Source organism: Anopheles ziemanni (assembly GCF_943734765.1).
Source record: "Anopheles ziemanni chromosome X unlocalized genomic scaffold, idAnoZiCoDA_A2_x.2 X_unloc_72, whole genome shotgun sequence".
Classification (NCBI taxonomy): domain Eukaryota; kingdom Metazoa; phylum Arthropoda; class Insecta; order Diptera; family Culicidae; genus Anopheles; species Anopheles ziemanni.
The window spans coordinates 5,480-22,500 of NW_026689842.1; positions in this window are offsets into that span (position 1 = coordinate 5,480).

Genomic DNA, 17,021 nt, shown 5'->3' on the forward strand with positions numbered 1-17,021 from the left:
GCGAACGATCATCTCCAAAGACCTCACTAAATAATCCATCGGTAGTAGCGACGGGCGGTGTGTACAAAGGGCAGGGACGTATTCAACGCTGGCTGATGACCAGCACTTACTAGAAGTTCCGAGTTCATATGGACCATTGCAATCCATAATCCCTACTAAGTGAGTATTTGAGTGATTTCCCGTTCCTCTCGGAATAGGAGACACGCTGCTACCCACATTGTAGCACGCGTGTAGCCCAGAACATCTAAGGGCATCACGGACCTGTTATCGCTCGATCTCATTTTGCTAAACACAAATTGTCCTGCTAAGCAGCGTACCGTAAGTGCACTTGCGCACACGAACAGCGAAGGTGTCAGGTCATACTCCACCGAAAGGTCCTAACCCGTTCCAATCGGCATCGACGCATTAACGCTGACTGCGTTCTAGTTAGCATATGTGAGTCACGTTCGTTATCGGAATTAACCAGACAAATCAATCCACGAACTAAGAACGGCCATGCACCACTACCCTTAAATTTGAGAAAGAGCTATTAATCTGTCTCACCTCCATAAGTTCGGACCTGGTAAGTTTTCCCGTGTTGAGTCAAATTGAACCGCAAGCTCCATTTCATTGTGGTGCCCTTCCGTCAATTCCTTTAAGTTTCAACTTTGCAACCATACTTCCCCCGGAACCTGACTTTGGTTTCCCGGAAGCTACTGAGAGCACCTGGTTGTAGCGTCTCCCAATTGCTAGTTGGCATCGTTTACGGTTAGAACTAGGGCGGTATCTAATCGCCTTCGATCCTCTAACTTTCGTTCTTGATTAAAGAAAGCATCCTTGACAAATGCCTTCGCTTTAGTTAGTCTTACGACGGTCTACGAATTTCACCTCTCGCGCCGTAATACTAGTGTCCCCAACTACTTCTGTTAATCATTACCTCCGGTCTGAGTACAAACCAATGAAAGATTAGACCAAGGTCGTATTCCATTATTCCATGCAAGATTATTCTAGGGCGTTTGGGCACCCTGCTTTAAGCACTCTAATTTGTTCAAGGTAAACGTGAGCGGTCGAGCTCTATGTTACACTTGCACCCGTTGAAGGGCACACCATGACACAGACTTGGTGCCCTACCACACCATTGAGTCGCAACCAGATTCCGACTTGGCCCACCGACCACGGGTTGACCGGGTCGGCGGAGCCGGACTGTGTTGGACAAGTATCAACTTCGAACGTTTTAACCGCAACAATTTTAATATACGCTAGTGGAGCTGGAATTACCGCGGCTGCTGGCACCAGACTTGCCCTCCACTTGATCCTCGTAGAAGGATTTATGCTCTACTCATTCCAATTATGAAACATCATTAAAGAGTTTCATATTGTTATTTCTCGTCACTACCTCCCCGTCCCGGGATTGGGTAATTTACGCGCCTGCTGCCTTCCTTGGATGTGGTAGCCATTTCTCAGGCTCCCTCTCCGGAATCGAACCCTGATTCCCCGTTACCCGTTGCAACCATGGTAGTCCTCTATACTACCATCCATAGTTGATAGGGCAGATATTTGCGAGATCTGTCGTCGGTGCGAGACCATACGATCAGCATCATTATCCAGACTTCAACTCAATGACACGGAGAACCCGCGATTGGTTTGACTAATAAGTGCACCAGTTCCCGCGAGGGTCCTGGCATGTTGCATGTATTAGCTCTAGATTTTCCACAGTTATCCAAGTAACTAGGTTGATGATCTCGTAAATTATAGCTGTTATACTGAGCCTTATGCGGTTTCACATTAAATCTGTTTGTACTTAGACATGCATGGCTTAACCTTTGAGACGAGCGTATATTACTGGTAGGATCAACCAGAATTCCGACTTTGCGTTCGAATGTTCATTGTCCCATTGCACCCGGAGGAGCAAACACCACGTTCTATATGTTGTCAAGTCCGGTAGCACACGGGAGGCGAGCCCCCGTGCGAACCTCATTGCCCTCGTATCACACACACCCGATGCACCGGACAGGCACTTGAGCGGCATTCGACTCCGCTAAGCGCACGTGCGCCCGATTGTGCATGCGCTGACGGGGCCTTCATACCCCTACCACAGCGACCTTATGCCAAACTTCCATGAATACTTAGGTGAGCTGACAAGGGCCTTCATTTCCCTACCATCAACTAAAGGACACGCTAGGCGCGTCCGATCATTGCAACTGCGGGGCTTTCATACCCCAATCACCACAGTACGCAATTCACCAGAGTTTAATCACAACCCCCCCGGACATGGCACACTATTAACTTGCAACAAAACTTAGTGTGTGCCGGGCACATCGGTTCCACAAAATCATTCCCGATGTACCCCAATTGGGGTTGTGAACGCATCCATGGTCCTCTGACACACCCAACCAAGCGTGGATACTACATACCTCAAACACCCAGTACACTAACAGACAAATCAATATATGGTTGCTTTCCCCCAGACATTTGCCAATCACTTGGCACCCGGACGGGAACTCGCTCCTGATTGCGCCAATGCCACCCATTTGCCAAGAGCGAGTTCTGTATGTAGATTTCATTTGGAAAGACAACCGTGTACTGGATATTCTATCCGACGATTACAGATGACGAGTACGAGACTCGACTACACTCACGGATAATACATTTTGGGTCGAGATTGCTTTCGGGGTTTTCGATTGGTCTTGCGCTTGTAAACGTATAACTTTGACTTGTGGTAACTTCGGTATGTTAGTCGATCACGTGGTTGTGAACTGGTAAGGGTGGGCAATCTGTTCACTTGCACTCTGGGTAGGAATAGGTGAGCGCTATAGGTTAAGATCATTGTATGGTTCCATCGTGATGACTTTCGCTAGATAGTAGGATGTTTGGATAGTTATAACGTTTCTGGCCATTTGTTCATAGTGTTCGGTTCATTGAGGAATTCGATTGGTCTTTGCTTCACACACGTGGTCGATCACTTGGATGTGAACTAGGGTGAGAATAAGGTGTTCACTAGTGCTCTTAGGTTTTGGATCAGTACTGAGCACTTGATTGGTTTCGCATAATATGTATCCATAGTGATGACTCTTTCCAGCTTAAGATTTCGTGACCGGTTTCGAATCCTTCCCACGTTCGCTTTTACTTGGTTAGGTTTTCGAGTGTAGATTTGAAAGCAATCTCATGTATGTATCCCATCTGATATAAGCCACTGACAGTTCATGTCACCTCGTTCAACTCTCGCTGGGTCACAGAAGTATGTTACTGCGCCCATTATCCCTACTCGGATAGGTTCGGTTCGTTCGTTTTATACTACGGTGAGTAAACTCAATTTGTGCATCGCATAGCCATGGAAAGCAAGCTTTCGCGGGCCTCTTCGACTGTTTTGATACGAGCTGTGCCCGTGATGCTTGTCATCCCAGGATACTAGACCCCTTTGGACGACCGCATGACCATCAGAAAGTAAATTCCACGTTCGATTTGGGGTGTGAACCCCGAACATAAAGTCTTTGTGTAGAACCACGAGGGCTCTATAGTACCGATTCTCTCGGTACGCTTGGTCCGTGTTCCTTTATGTTCGTACTCTTGTGAATAAGATTCACGTTCGTTTTGGGATATTTGCTACTGTCACCGTTTGAGTACTATGGGGCTTGAACCCCTAACATAAAGTCTTTGTGTAGAACCACGAGGGTTCTATAGTACCGATTCTCTCGGTACGCTTGGTCCGTGTTCCTTTATGTTCGTACTCTTGTGTGTATAATATTCATGTTCGGTTTGGGATATTTGCTACTTTCACCAGGGTCCCGTTCTTCATACAAGTCTGCCTTGCTAATGTGGTAACTTTATAGTGTAGTTCTGACATCCCAATTTTGGGACTTAGCCGATTTTTCGTATATTTCCATATGACCCATAGGGTCCCTTTCTTCATACAAGCTTGCCTAGGGCGATCGGTCAAAACTTGTCTTACTATTCGATTGGTCTTCGCACTTTCACCCTAGGCAGTTCGCCTAGGTCTGTCTTCTTGAGGAGGCCAAAACCCGAAATAAGGAGGTCCAGCCGACCCTGAAACCTCCCCTGTCTTAACTACACTAACCCGATTTTTCATGGTCCTTAGCGCCATACAACTTTGCCTAGGTCACTTGTACTCTTGACTTAGGCCATCTGACTTGGTCCGTGTTTCTTCCTAGGGTTCACCTAGGTACTTTGCCTTGCTTGATGTGGTAACTTTTTAGTGTAGTTCAGACATCCCAATTTCGGGACTTAGCCGATTTTTCGTATATTTCCATATGACCCATAGGGTCCCTTTCTTCATACAAGCTTGCCTAGGGCGATCGGTCAAAACTTGTCTTACTATTCGATTGGTCTTCGCACTTTCACCCTAGGCACTTTGCCTAGGTCTGTCTTCTTGAGGAGGCCAAAACCCGAAATAAGGAGGTTCAGCCGACCCAGAAACCTCCCCTGTCTGAACTACACTAACCCGATTTTTCAGGGTCCTCAGCGCCATACAACTTTGCCTAGGTCACTTGTACTCTTGACTTAGGCCATCTGACTTGGTCCGTGTTTCTTCCTAGGGTTCACCTAGGTACTTTGCCTTGCTTGATGTGGTAACTTTTTAGTGTAGTTCAGACATCCCAATTTTGGGACTTAGCCGATTTTTCATGTATTTCCATATGACCCATAGGGTCCCTTTCTTCATACAAGCTTGCCTAGGGCGATCGGTCAAAACTTGTCTTACTATTCGATTGGTCTTCGCACTTTCACCCTAGGCAGTTTGCCTAGGTCTGTCTTCTTGAGGAGGCCAAAACCCGAAATAAGGAGGTTCAGCCGACCCAGAAACCTCCCCTGTCTGAACTACACTAACCCGATTTTTCAGGGTCCTCAGCGCCATACAACTTTGCCTAGGTCACTTGTACTCTTGACTTAGGCCATCTGACTTGGTCCGTGTTTCTTCCTAGGGTTCACCTAGGTACTTTGCCTTGCTTGCTGTGGTAACTTTTTAGTGTAGTTCAGACATCCCAATTTTGGGACTTAGCCGATTTTTCATGTATTTCCATATGACCCATAGGGTCCCTTTCTTCATACAAGCTTGCCTAGGGCGATCGGTCAAAACTTGTCTTACTATTCGATTGGTCTTCGCACTTTCACCCTAGGCAGTTTGCCTAGGTGTAGCTTCTTGAGGAGGTCAAAACCCAAAATAAGGAGGTTCAGCCGACCCAAAAACCTCCCCTGTCTAAACTACACTAACCAGATTTTTCAGGGTCCTCACCGTCATACAACTTTGCCTAGGTCACTTGTTCTCTTGACTTAGGCCATCTGACTTGGTCCGTGTTTCTTGCTAGGGTTCACCTAGGTACTTTGCCTTGCTTGATGTGGTAACTTTTTAGTGTAGTTCAGACATCCCAATTTTGGGACTTAGCCGATTTTTCATGTATTTCCATATGACCCATAGGGTCCCTTTCTTCATACAAGCTTGCCTAGGGCGATCGGTCAAAACTTGTCTTACTATTCGATTGGTCTTCGCACTTTCACCCTAGGCAGTTTGCCTAGGTGTAGCTTCTTGATGAGGCCAAAACCCAAAATAAGGGGGTTCGGCCGACCCAAAAACCTACCCTGTCTAAACTACACTAACCAGATTTTTCAGGGTCCTCAGCGCCATACAACTTTGCCTAGGTCACTTGTTCTATTGACTTAGGCCATCTGACTTGGTCCGTGTTTCTTCCTAGGGTTCACCTAGGTACTTTGCCTTGCTTGGTGTGGTAACTTTTTAGTGTAGTTCTGACATCCTCATTTTGGGACTTAGCCGATTTTTCGTAAAATACCATATGACCCATATGGGTCCTTTCCTTCATATAAGTTTGCCTTGCTTGGTATGGTAACATTTGAGTGTAGTTCTGACATCATCATTTTGGGACTTAGCCGATTTTTCGTAAAATACCATATGACCCATATGGGTCCTTTGCTTCATATAAGTTTGCCTTGCTTGGTGTGGTAACATTTGAGTGTAGTTCTGACATCCCCATTTTGGGACTTAGCCGATTTTTCAATCAATACCATATGACCCATCAGGGTCCTTTGCTTCATATAAGTTTGCCTTGCTTGGTGTGGTAACATTTGAGTGTAGTTCTGACATCCCCATTTTGGGACTTAGCCGATTTTTCGTAAAATACCATATGACCCATCAGGGTCCTTGCCTTCATATAAGTTTGCCTTGCTTGGTGTGGTAACATTTGAGTGTAGTTCTGACATCCCCATTTTGGGACTTAGCCGATTTTTCGATCCATACCATATGACCCATCAGGGTCCTTTCCTTCATATAAGTTTGCCTTGCTTGGTGTGGTAACATTTGAGTGTAGTTCTGACATCCCCATTTTGGGACTTAGCCGATTTTTCGTAAAATACCATATGACCCATCAGGGTCCTTTGCTTCATATAAGTTTGCCTTGCTTGGTGTGGTAACATTTGAGTGTAGTTCTGACATCCCCATTTTGGGACTTAGCCGATTTTTCGTAAAATACCATATGACCCATCAGGGTCCTTTCCTTCATATAAGTTTGCCTTGCTTGGTGTGGTAACATTTGAGTGTAGTTCTGACATCCCCATTTTGGGACTTAGCCGATTTTTCGATCAATACCATATGACCCATCAGGGTCCTTTGCTTCATATAAGTTTGCCTTGCTTGATGTGGTAACACATGAGTGTAGTTCTGACATCCCCATTTTGGGACTTAGCCGATTTTTCGATCCATCCCATATGACCCATCAGGGTCCTTTTTCTTCATATAAGTTTGCCTTGCTTGGTGTGGTAACATTTGAGTGTAGTTCTGACATCCCCATTTTGGGACTTAGCCGATTTTTCGTAAAATACCATATGACCCATCAGGGTCCTTTCCTTCATATAAGTTTGCCTTGCTTGGTGTGGTAACATTTGAGTGTAGTTCTGACATCCCCATTTTGGGACTTAGCCGATTTTTCGTAAAATACCATATGACCCATCAGGGTCCTTTCCTTCATATAAGTTTGCCTTGCTTGGTGTGGTAACATTTGAGTGTAGTTCTGACATCCCCATTTTGGGACTTAGCCGATTTTTCGTAAAATACCATATGACCCATCAGGGTCCTTTCCTTCATATAAGTTTGCCTTGCTTGGTGTGGTAACATTTGAGTGTAGTTCTGACATCCCCATTTTGGGACTTAGCCGATTTTTCGTAAAATACCATATGACCCATCAGGGTCCTTTCCTTCATATAAGTTTGCCTTGCTTGGTGTGGTAACATTTGAGTGTAGTTCTGACATCCCCATTTTGGGACTTAGCCGATTTTTCGTAAAATACCATATGACCCATCAGGGTCCTTTGCTTCATATAAGTTTGCCTTGCTTGGTGTGGTAACATTTGAGTGTAGTTCTGACATCCCCATTTTGGGACTTAGCCGATTTTTCGATCCATACCATATGACCCATCAGGGTCCTTTGCTTCATATAAGTTTGCCTTGCTTGGTGTGGTAACATTTGAGTGTAGTTCTGACATCCCCATTTTGGGACTTAGCCGATTTTTCGTAAAATACCATATGACCCATCAGGGTCCTTTGCTTCATATAAGTTTGCCTTGCTTGGTGTGGTAACATTTGAGTGTAGTTCTGACATCCCCATTTTGGGACTTAGCCGATTTTTCAATCAATACCATATGACCCATCAGGGTCCTTTGCTTCATATAAGTTTGCCTTGCTTGGTGTGGTAACATTTGAGTGTAGTTCTGACATCCCCATTTTGGGACTTAGCCGATTTTTCGATCAATACCATATGACCCATCAGGGTCCTTTGCTTCATATAAGTTTGCCTTGCTTGATGTGGTAACACATGAGTGTAGTTCTGACATCCCCATTTTGGGACTTAGCCGATTTTTCGATCCATCCCATATGACCCATCAGGGTCCTTTTTCTTCATATAAGTTTCCCAAGACTTAGTGCTTTTTTCCTTTGGACACCAATATCACCCTTGCGGGTATCTTTGATCTTCTCACTTTGTATTGGCCGAATGTAGGTCTTGCCATGCCAAACATATAATTGTTCTACACCAAGTCTCTATCTCGTACCGCCAGCTCGGTACATTCGATTAACCTGCCCTTAAGGCACCCGGGACTTAGCCATTTTTTCACATTTTTCATGATTTTGAGGCAACTTTTCTCGACTTTGTCACCTTATATCACCAAGATCCTTTCCCTTTAGCGCTTCACTCTGTTCGTATGATATTTAGCGCTGACTATCACCTTTCTGTCGCTGAGCTCAACTTCTTATTCGGTGCCATAGAGCCAGAGATATTTGGTGTATGCTGTTATAAGGGAAGTTTGTCACTTTTTCAAAGGCCCACTTTGGGACGCCCATATCTCACCTTCAGGTATCTTCGATCTTCTTGTCGTATATGGACGAAACTTAGGCCTTGTCTTGGCCAACTTATAAATGTTCTACGGCCAAGCCGTATCTCTTACCGCCAGCCCGGTATTCATGGACTTAGTCGGATTTTCGCCTCTCGTGGTAACAATTTCTGACTTTGACTCACAATAACACCCGAACGGTCACATGCTAGCGCTTTGCTTGGTAGGAATTATAGTTAGCGCTACCTTTTCTCTTTCCATCGATACCTTGTTCGTTCCATTCCATGCCATACAGCCGAAGTTATGATGTTTCCCGTTTTCCATATCATGTGGAGCTTATGCTCTGGGAAAACCATCTAACACCTGTACCACCCTTTTGGGTACCACCGATCTCGTCACTATGTTCGGGCCAAATATAGGTTATAACATGCCCAACATATAATTGTTCTACACCAAGTCTCTATCTCTTACCGCCTGCTCGGTATTTTACTCGTAAGTCCAAATTTCACAACTTGTACTTTTTGGCCCAATGTACTCGAGTTTCAATTTTGGTAACATTTTTCGACTTTGACACTTAATAACTTCCAAATCATGCTAGTTAGCGCTTTGCTTTCTTCTAGTCGTATCTAGCGCTGGGTGTTACCTTTCCAAAACATATCCTAGCTTAACAATCCATGCCATACAGCCGGAGCTACATGGTGCACAAGTCAAATCCATTTTAGCCATGTTTCATTTTTGCTAATTTTTGACCACTCGTATCACCCTTCCAGAGTGGTCCGATCTTCTCGCTTTCTATGGACGACTTTTAGGTCTCGTAGAGGCAAACTTATAAGTATTCTACGTCAACCCGCTATCTCTTACCGCTTGCTCGGTATTCTTGGTCTTGTGTGATTTTTGGCCATTTTGGTATTATTTTTCCACTTTGTCGCTTAATAACTCAGTTTTGCTCAACACTTAGCGCTTCGGTTGTTTGGGATTATAGTTAGCGCTCGGTTCGACCTTTCCAACACTGATCTAAGCTTGTCGATCCGTTCCATACAGCCTGAGTTATTCGCGATACCGTGTTTCAATCCATTTCTCAAGTCTCGTTTTGGTCCAACTTTGAACCAGCCATATCACCCTGATGGGTACCTCCGATCTTCTCGCTCTATATTGGCCAAAGTTAGGTCTTGTGGTAACGTACTTATGATTGTTCTACGCCGTGTTCGTAGCTCTTATCGTTCGCCCGCTATTTTCGATCATAAGGTGAATTTTCGCCTCTAAACCACCATTTTTCACCTTTGCCCTCTAATATGACCGACTTGCTCAACACCTAGCGCTTCGCTTGGTAGGACACATAGCTAGCGCTCGTCAAGACCTTTCCAACGCATATCCAAGCTTTCCGATCCGAGCCATACAGCCTGAGCTATAGGCGATACCGTTTTTCCCATTTTCTTGGTCACACGCACTTAAGGGTACCCCTTTTTGCCTTTGACCCTTAATACCTCCTCCGGGTCACTAGTAGGCGCTCAGCTTGGTAGGAAACATAGCTAGAGCAGGCCTTCACCTTTCCAAAACTGCCGAAAGTGTACCGATCCGACATCTAGAACCAAAGTTATGGTCATTCCCATCATGCTCTACTTTCATGGTCAACCTCCACCAAGCACACCTAGGTTGGACCAACTTTCACCAACTCATCTCGAACCCCAAATTTGCTTCGACCTACTAGGTTTCCCTAGTAAAGTGGTCAAAACATCCATTACAACACGACTGGTCTTTCTGGTGGTCGACCTAGGCGACTTTGTTCGACGACCACCACCCCATGGAACTAAAAGACGTCCCTTGATACGGACCACCGATACATTTTCCGGCCTGTCTAAACTACACTCATCGAAATTTTTTTGGGTCCCCACCGTCATACAAGTTTGCCTAGGTCAAGTTTTTCTTCCGGATCGGCCGCGGACCTCACTTTTCATTATCTAGGGAGGCCATAGGGCCCCAAAAGGGGTTTTTTAAAATTTTCGACACTTTCGACTTTGGTCGGATTTTTTCCGATTTTGGTCCGACCTAGGGACTTGGTGGTCCAAGGAGCCTCGGGACCAAACTTTTTTCTCAGGGGTCCCTACCTCCATACAACTTTGCCTAGGTCAATTTTTTGTTCCAAATCGACCGCGGATTTCACTTTTCAATATCTGGGGCTCGTGTAGAGTCCGAATATGAGGTTTTCTCATTTTTCGACATTTTCGACTTTTTTCGACTTTTTTCGGGTTTTTCGACCTAGGGGTCCGCCGAACAAATTTTGGGTCAAAAATTTTTATTGAACTAGTCGAAAGTACGCAAAAAGATAAGACATTTTGCCGAAGACACCATGCCCCGGAACCGACTCCTTCCCCTTCAAAATTGGGGACAAACGTGATTTTTGAAACTTTTCCTTAGGGAGCCCAAGACTTAGAAAATTTTCAAATTCTCGATTTTTCGATTGCGAGCTAGCGCTTTGCGGTCTTCGGCAATGTTGTAGATCTCGACGAGATAAGACTTTTTGGTCAAGGGACATTTTGCCCTCCGACCCCTCCTTCCCCCCGCAAATCGCCCCCCAAAGTGCAATTTTTGCATTTTCACCTCTTTGCACGCACTGTTCGGCCCAAATGGCCACTTTCTATGGGTCTGAGCGCTTTGCGGTCTTCGGCAAACTTTTAGAGCGTACCAAGCCCTAATTATAATTCTTCTACACCACCTTCGTACCTCTTCATCCCTGGCCGCTATTCGCGTACCAAGGTAATTTTTGTTCATTTTGTCAACATTTTTCATCTTTGACTGCTTATATCGGCCTTGCCATGAACCGATAGCGCTTCGCTGTGTTCTAACGTAAGTTAGTACTGCTCAATACTGTTCTAAATCATGTCTTAGATTGTCATTTGCTTGCATACAGCCGGAGCTATGAGCGATACCGTAAAAAGTACCGAAACTTGGAAAAATCCTTTGATCGCCCATATCCCCCCTTTGGGGGCCAGATATCGAAAAAAGTTCTGATTCAAAAAGTTGCGCATTAACGTGTTCTAGTTATGCCTAGAACATTTCACTTCGCTAGCTGGCCTGCAACTTAGCCGTAATTGGGATTTTAGGGTGTTCTTGGAGGGCCCATTTCCTGCGACTTGGTATCTGTTGGGCCCAATGTTTCTCTAATATCTCCACGAGTTTTCCAGATAGCCTTTTCAAACTTTCAGGGTGCCTAGAACACCTCAAGACCTTTCCAACGCTATGCCGTTTGCCTCGCTCGGACATCTACAGCCAAAGTTATTCGAGGTACACGGTACCTTACCCTGTTTTCTCAGTACTTGGTCGAAAATTTCGATCAGCCATATGACCGACTTGGACAACCCTGAGCGGGTTGGCCCCATATAACTAAACTTTCGTCTCGTGGAGGCAAACTTATAAATATTCCACGTCAACTCGCTATCTCGTACCGCCTTGACGGTATACTTGGTCCAAGGGCCATTTCCAGCGACTTGGTCGCAATTTCGCTCTAAGTTTCGCTAATACCTTCGTCCGTGGACATGGTGATTTTTTGTTCGTATTTTTCCTTGATAGTCCCACTCAAGACTATTCCATACCAGAGCCAAGCGTCCCGCTAAGTGCCATACAGCCTGAGCAGTAATTCATGAAAGGTACCTCCACCAGTTTTTGCCATACTTGGGTACAAACTTTGGATCGCCCATATCTCCACTTTGGAGGCCAGCCAGCACCTTGGCCTCATATACTTTTTTGTTGGTCATACCATGCACCAAATATAATTGTTCTACGCCAACTTGCTATCTCTTCTCCAACTTGCCGTTATTCTTGGTCCAAGTCCCATTTCATTCGTTTTTGGACCCATTTTGCTATATGTTTCACTAATAGCTTCGGCCATGGACAAGCTGATTTTCTATTTGTATTTTTCCTTGATAGTCCCACTCAAGACCATTCCAAAACACACCGCAGCTTGTCGCTCGGTGGCAAACTGACCGAGTTATAATTCATGAAAGGTACCTCAACTTGGTACACCACGTGGTCGGCCCAAACAATAAACCGACCAAACGACCGACTTGGAGCACCCTGACCGGGTTGGCCCCATATAATGAAAGTTGCGTCTTTACACGCCCAACTTATGAATATTCTACGCCAAGTCGCTATCTCTTACCGGTAAGCCGGTATTCACCTTCCAAGGGGGATTTTGGTCAAGTGCCATTTCCTGCGACTTGGTCCCCGAATACGACCATCATCACCTAATATCTCCGTGGTCTTTCAACTCAGCCTCATGAAACTTTCAGGGTAGATAGGTCTCCCCGAGACCTTTCCAACGGTGAGCCGTTTGCCTCGCTCGGCCATCTACAGCCGAAGTTATTAATGGTACTTGGTACCTTACCCTGTTTTTTCCATACTTGTTCGTACTTGGGTACAAACTTTGGATCGCCCATATCTCCACTTTGGAGGCCAGCCAGCACCTTGGCCCCATATACTTTTTTGTTGGTCATGCCATGCACCAAATATAATTGTTCTACGCCAACTTGCTATCTCTTCTCCAACTTGCCGTTATTCTTGGTCCAAGTCCCATTTCATTCGTTTTTGGACCCATTTTGCTATATGTTTCACTAATAGCTTCGGCCATGGACAAGCTGATTTTCTATTTGTATTTTTCCTTGATAGTCCCACTCAAGACCATTCCAAAACACACCGCAGCTTGTCGCTCGGTGGCAAACTGACCGAGTTATAATTCATGAAAGGTACCTCAACTTGGTACACCACGTGGTCGGCCCAAACCATAAACCGACCAAACGACCGACTTGGAGCACCCTGACCGGGTTGGCCCCATATAATGAAAGTTGCGTCTCTACACGCCCAACTTATGAATATTCTACGCCAAGTCGCTATCTCTTACCGGTAAGCCGGTATTCACCTTCCAAGGGGGATTTTGGTCAAGTGCCATTTCCTGCGACTTGGTCCCCGAATACGACCATCATCACCTAATATCTCCGTGGTCTTTCAACTCAGCCTCATGAAACTTTCAGGGTAGATAGGTCTCCCCGAGACCTTTCCAACGGTGAGCCGTTTGCCTCGCTCGGCCATATACAGCCGAAGTTATTAATGGTACTTGGTACCTTACCCTGTTTTTTCCATACTTGTTCGTACTTGGGTACAAACTTTGTATCGCCCATATCTCCACTTTGGAGGCCAGCCAGCACCTTGGCCCCATATACTTTTTTGTTGGTGATACCATGCACCAAATATAATTGTTCTACGCAAGCTTGCTATCTCTTCTCCAACTTGCGGTTATTTTTGACTCAAGTCCCATTTCCATAGTTTTTGGTACCAATTTGCTCTATGTTTCGCTAATAGCTTCGCCCAAGGACTTTGTGATTTTTTGTTCGCATTTTTCCTAAATAGTCCCACTCAAGACTATTCCAAATCACACCTTAGCTTGTCGCTCAGTGCCATACAGCCAGAGTTTTAATTCATGAAAGGTACATCACCTTGGTACACCACGTGGTCGGTCCAAACCATCAACCAACCATATGACCGACTTCGAGTCGAGCTAGCGGCTAGGCCCCGTATAATTAAATGCGTGTCTTGATGCGGGCTACTGACGGTCTGAACAATGTAGCTCGCTAGCTCGTCTCTAAACTTGTGTTTTGGTCGAATATTGGGTGTTCATGTACCACTTCGGGTAACATGGACTTTGGTGCAACTTTACCACTTGTGCACTTAATAACTTCCCGGTCATTCAAGTCTTTGCCTTCATACTTTCAGGGTAGTTAGGTCTCGTCGAGACCTTTCCATACATATGCCAAACTCATCGATCGGACATCTATAGCCCGAGTTATTCGCGGTACACCGTACCTTACCCTGTTTTTTCCTCAATTGGGTACAAACCTTGGAACACCCATATCGCCCCTTTAGAGACTAGCTGGCACGTTGGCCTCATATAATGATAAGTGCACCTCAACTAGGGCTACTGACGGTCAGAACATTTCAACTTGCTAGCTCGGGCCCACACTTGTGTTTTTCTCGAATATATGGTTCAAGTGTGCCACTTTGGGCACTTTTGGACATTTTGTCCCCACACAACTTTCTTGCCTTGGTAGATAGGGTCTTGTGATCTTGGGCAAAAAGATGCACCAAGATATAGTCTAACTTTCGTTCTTGTACCGCAAAGCGCTATCTCAAACACCCGAGGAGATAGAAAGTGATTATGTTCGGTATATCGGTCTTCCATGGCCTACTATGGTAAGCCCCTGCAGGTATGCAACCGAAGGTGCTTGGTACATGTATTTGGTGCAATATCGGTGCAAAGTAGGTGTTTCCTTGATCGGGCTATAACTTTCTTGGTTGATGTTGGATTGCTTTGCGGTCTTCGGGGGATAGTTAGGGAACATGTTGGCCAACATTTCCTTATTCCTCAGCCTGGCCGTACCTCTTACCGTCTAGGCGGTATACATGCTCTAAGTTGGAACTTGTGTTCCTTTGGGTAACTTCTCTGACTTTGACGCTTAATAACTTTCGTTCATATGCAGTCTAAGCTCTGCAACTCTCAGGAAAGCTAGTACTACTCATTTCCTTTCCATATCAGTCTTTGGCTTGTCGATCCGATGTCTACAGCCTGACTTATTCACGTTGCCTGTGAAGGTAGGTTTTTGCCCATTTTCCAGTTCATGTGGTAACATTCCCGGACTTTGCCGGCTTTCTCTTCATGTGGTAACTTGCTTGCTTGTGTGGTAACTTGAAAGTGTATTTCCGACAGACCCAATCTCGGACTTAGCCGATTTTTCTCTTCATGTTATATGGATCCATCACTAGGCCATCTTGCTTGCTTGTGTGGTAACTTGAAAGTGTATGTCTGACAGACCCAATCTTGGACTTAGCCAATTTTTCTCTTCATGTCATATGGATCCTTCACTAGGCCATCTTGCTTGCTTGTGTGGTAACTTGGAAGTGTATTTCTGACAGACCCAATCTGGGACTTAGCCGATTTTTCTCTTCATATTATATGGATCCTGGACTTAGCCGATTTTTCTCTTCATATCATATGGATCCATCACTAGGCCATCTTGCTTGCGTGTGTGGTAACTTGGAAGTGTATTTCTGACAGACCCAATCTGGGACTTAGCCGATTTTTCTCTTCATATCATATGGATCCATCACTAGGCCATCTTGCTTGCTTGTGTGGTAACTTGGAAGTGTATTTCTGACAGACCCAATCTGGGACTTAGCCGATTTTTTTCTTCATATTATATGGATCCTGGACTTAGCCGATTTTTCTCTTCATATCATATGGATCCATCACTAGGCCATCTTGCTTGCTTGTGTGGTAACTTGGAAGTGTATTTCTGACAGACCCAATCTGGGACTTAGCCGATTTTTCTCTTCATATTATATGGATCCTGGACTTAGCCGATTTTTCTCTTCATATCATATGGATCCATCACTAGGCCATCTTGCTTGCTTGTGTGGTAACTTGGAAGTGTATTTCTGACAGACCCAATCTGGGACTTAGCCGATTTTTCTCTTCATGTTATATGGATCCTGGACTTAGCCGATTATTAGGTTATTATATATGGATCCTGGACTTAGCCGATTTTTCTCTTCATATAATATGGATCCTGGACTTAGCCGATTATTAGGTTATTATATATGGATCCTGGACTTAGCCGATTTTTCTCTTCATATAATATGGATCCTGGACTTAGCCGATTATTAGGTTATTATATATGGATCCTGGACTTAGCCGATTATTAGGTTATAATATATGGATCCTGGACTTAGCCGATTTTTCTCTTCATATAATATGGATCCGGGACTTAGCCGATTTTTCGTTTCATATAATATGGATCCTGGACTTAGCCGATATTTCTCTTCATATAATATGGATCCTGGACTTAGCCGATATTTCTCTTCATATAATATGGATCCGGGACTTAGCCAATTTTTCTCTTCATGTGGTAACGTATGCCAATCGCTCACAAGTCATGGGATAAGGGTACTTGTGTTCTTCCATCTTCTAAGTCCCGCACGGGGACATCGTGATCGCCCCAAGTCCGGAATAGCGCCAAGTCAAGCCCCACGCTGGCCGTGCAGGACCTGTTAGCGGGGGCCCCACTGACAGCACTAATCCGGACTTAGAAATTATATCTTTCTAATCGAACACCACACACGCAACACCACCATACCACCATCTCCTTGCAAGTACCTAAGTACCCGCAACTCCATGGTGAAGGCAATGTCACTCCATCACCAACCTCTTTGCACTGCAAGCACTTGCGTACCCACAACACTCCGAGGAAGGCAACGGCGCGCGATGCTCGACTCCACACACCACACCACACCACACCACCGATGGCCAGCCAGCCAGCCAGCCCAGCTAAGGACTAACCAACCAACCAACCACCAATGGCCTAGGCCAGCCGGATCCCACCTTCAAGTCCAAGCACAGCCAAGTGCAAGTACCGCCAAGTGTTCACCAACCAACCATCACACCAGGTCAGCCGGCCGGTACCCACCTTCAAGTGCCTTTACCCTCGGGTGCAAGCTCAATCAAGTGTTAACCAACCAACCCGGCCAAGGCAGCCAACAGGCCGGCACCCTACAGCACCGACCCGCCATCACCACCTCAACCGTTGACCATGCAAGTGGCCTCGGACAACAGGTGACACCCGAAGTACATCCGAAGAACGTATATCAAGT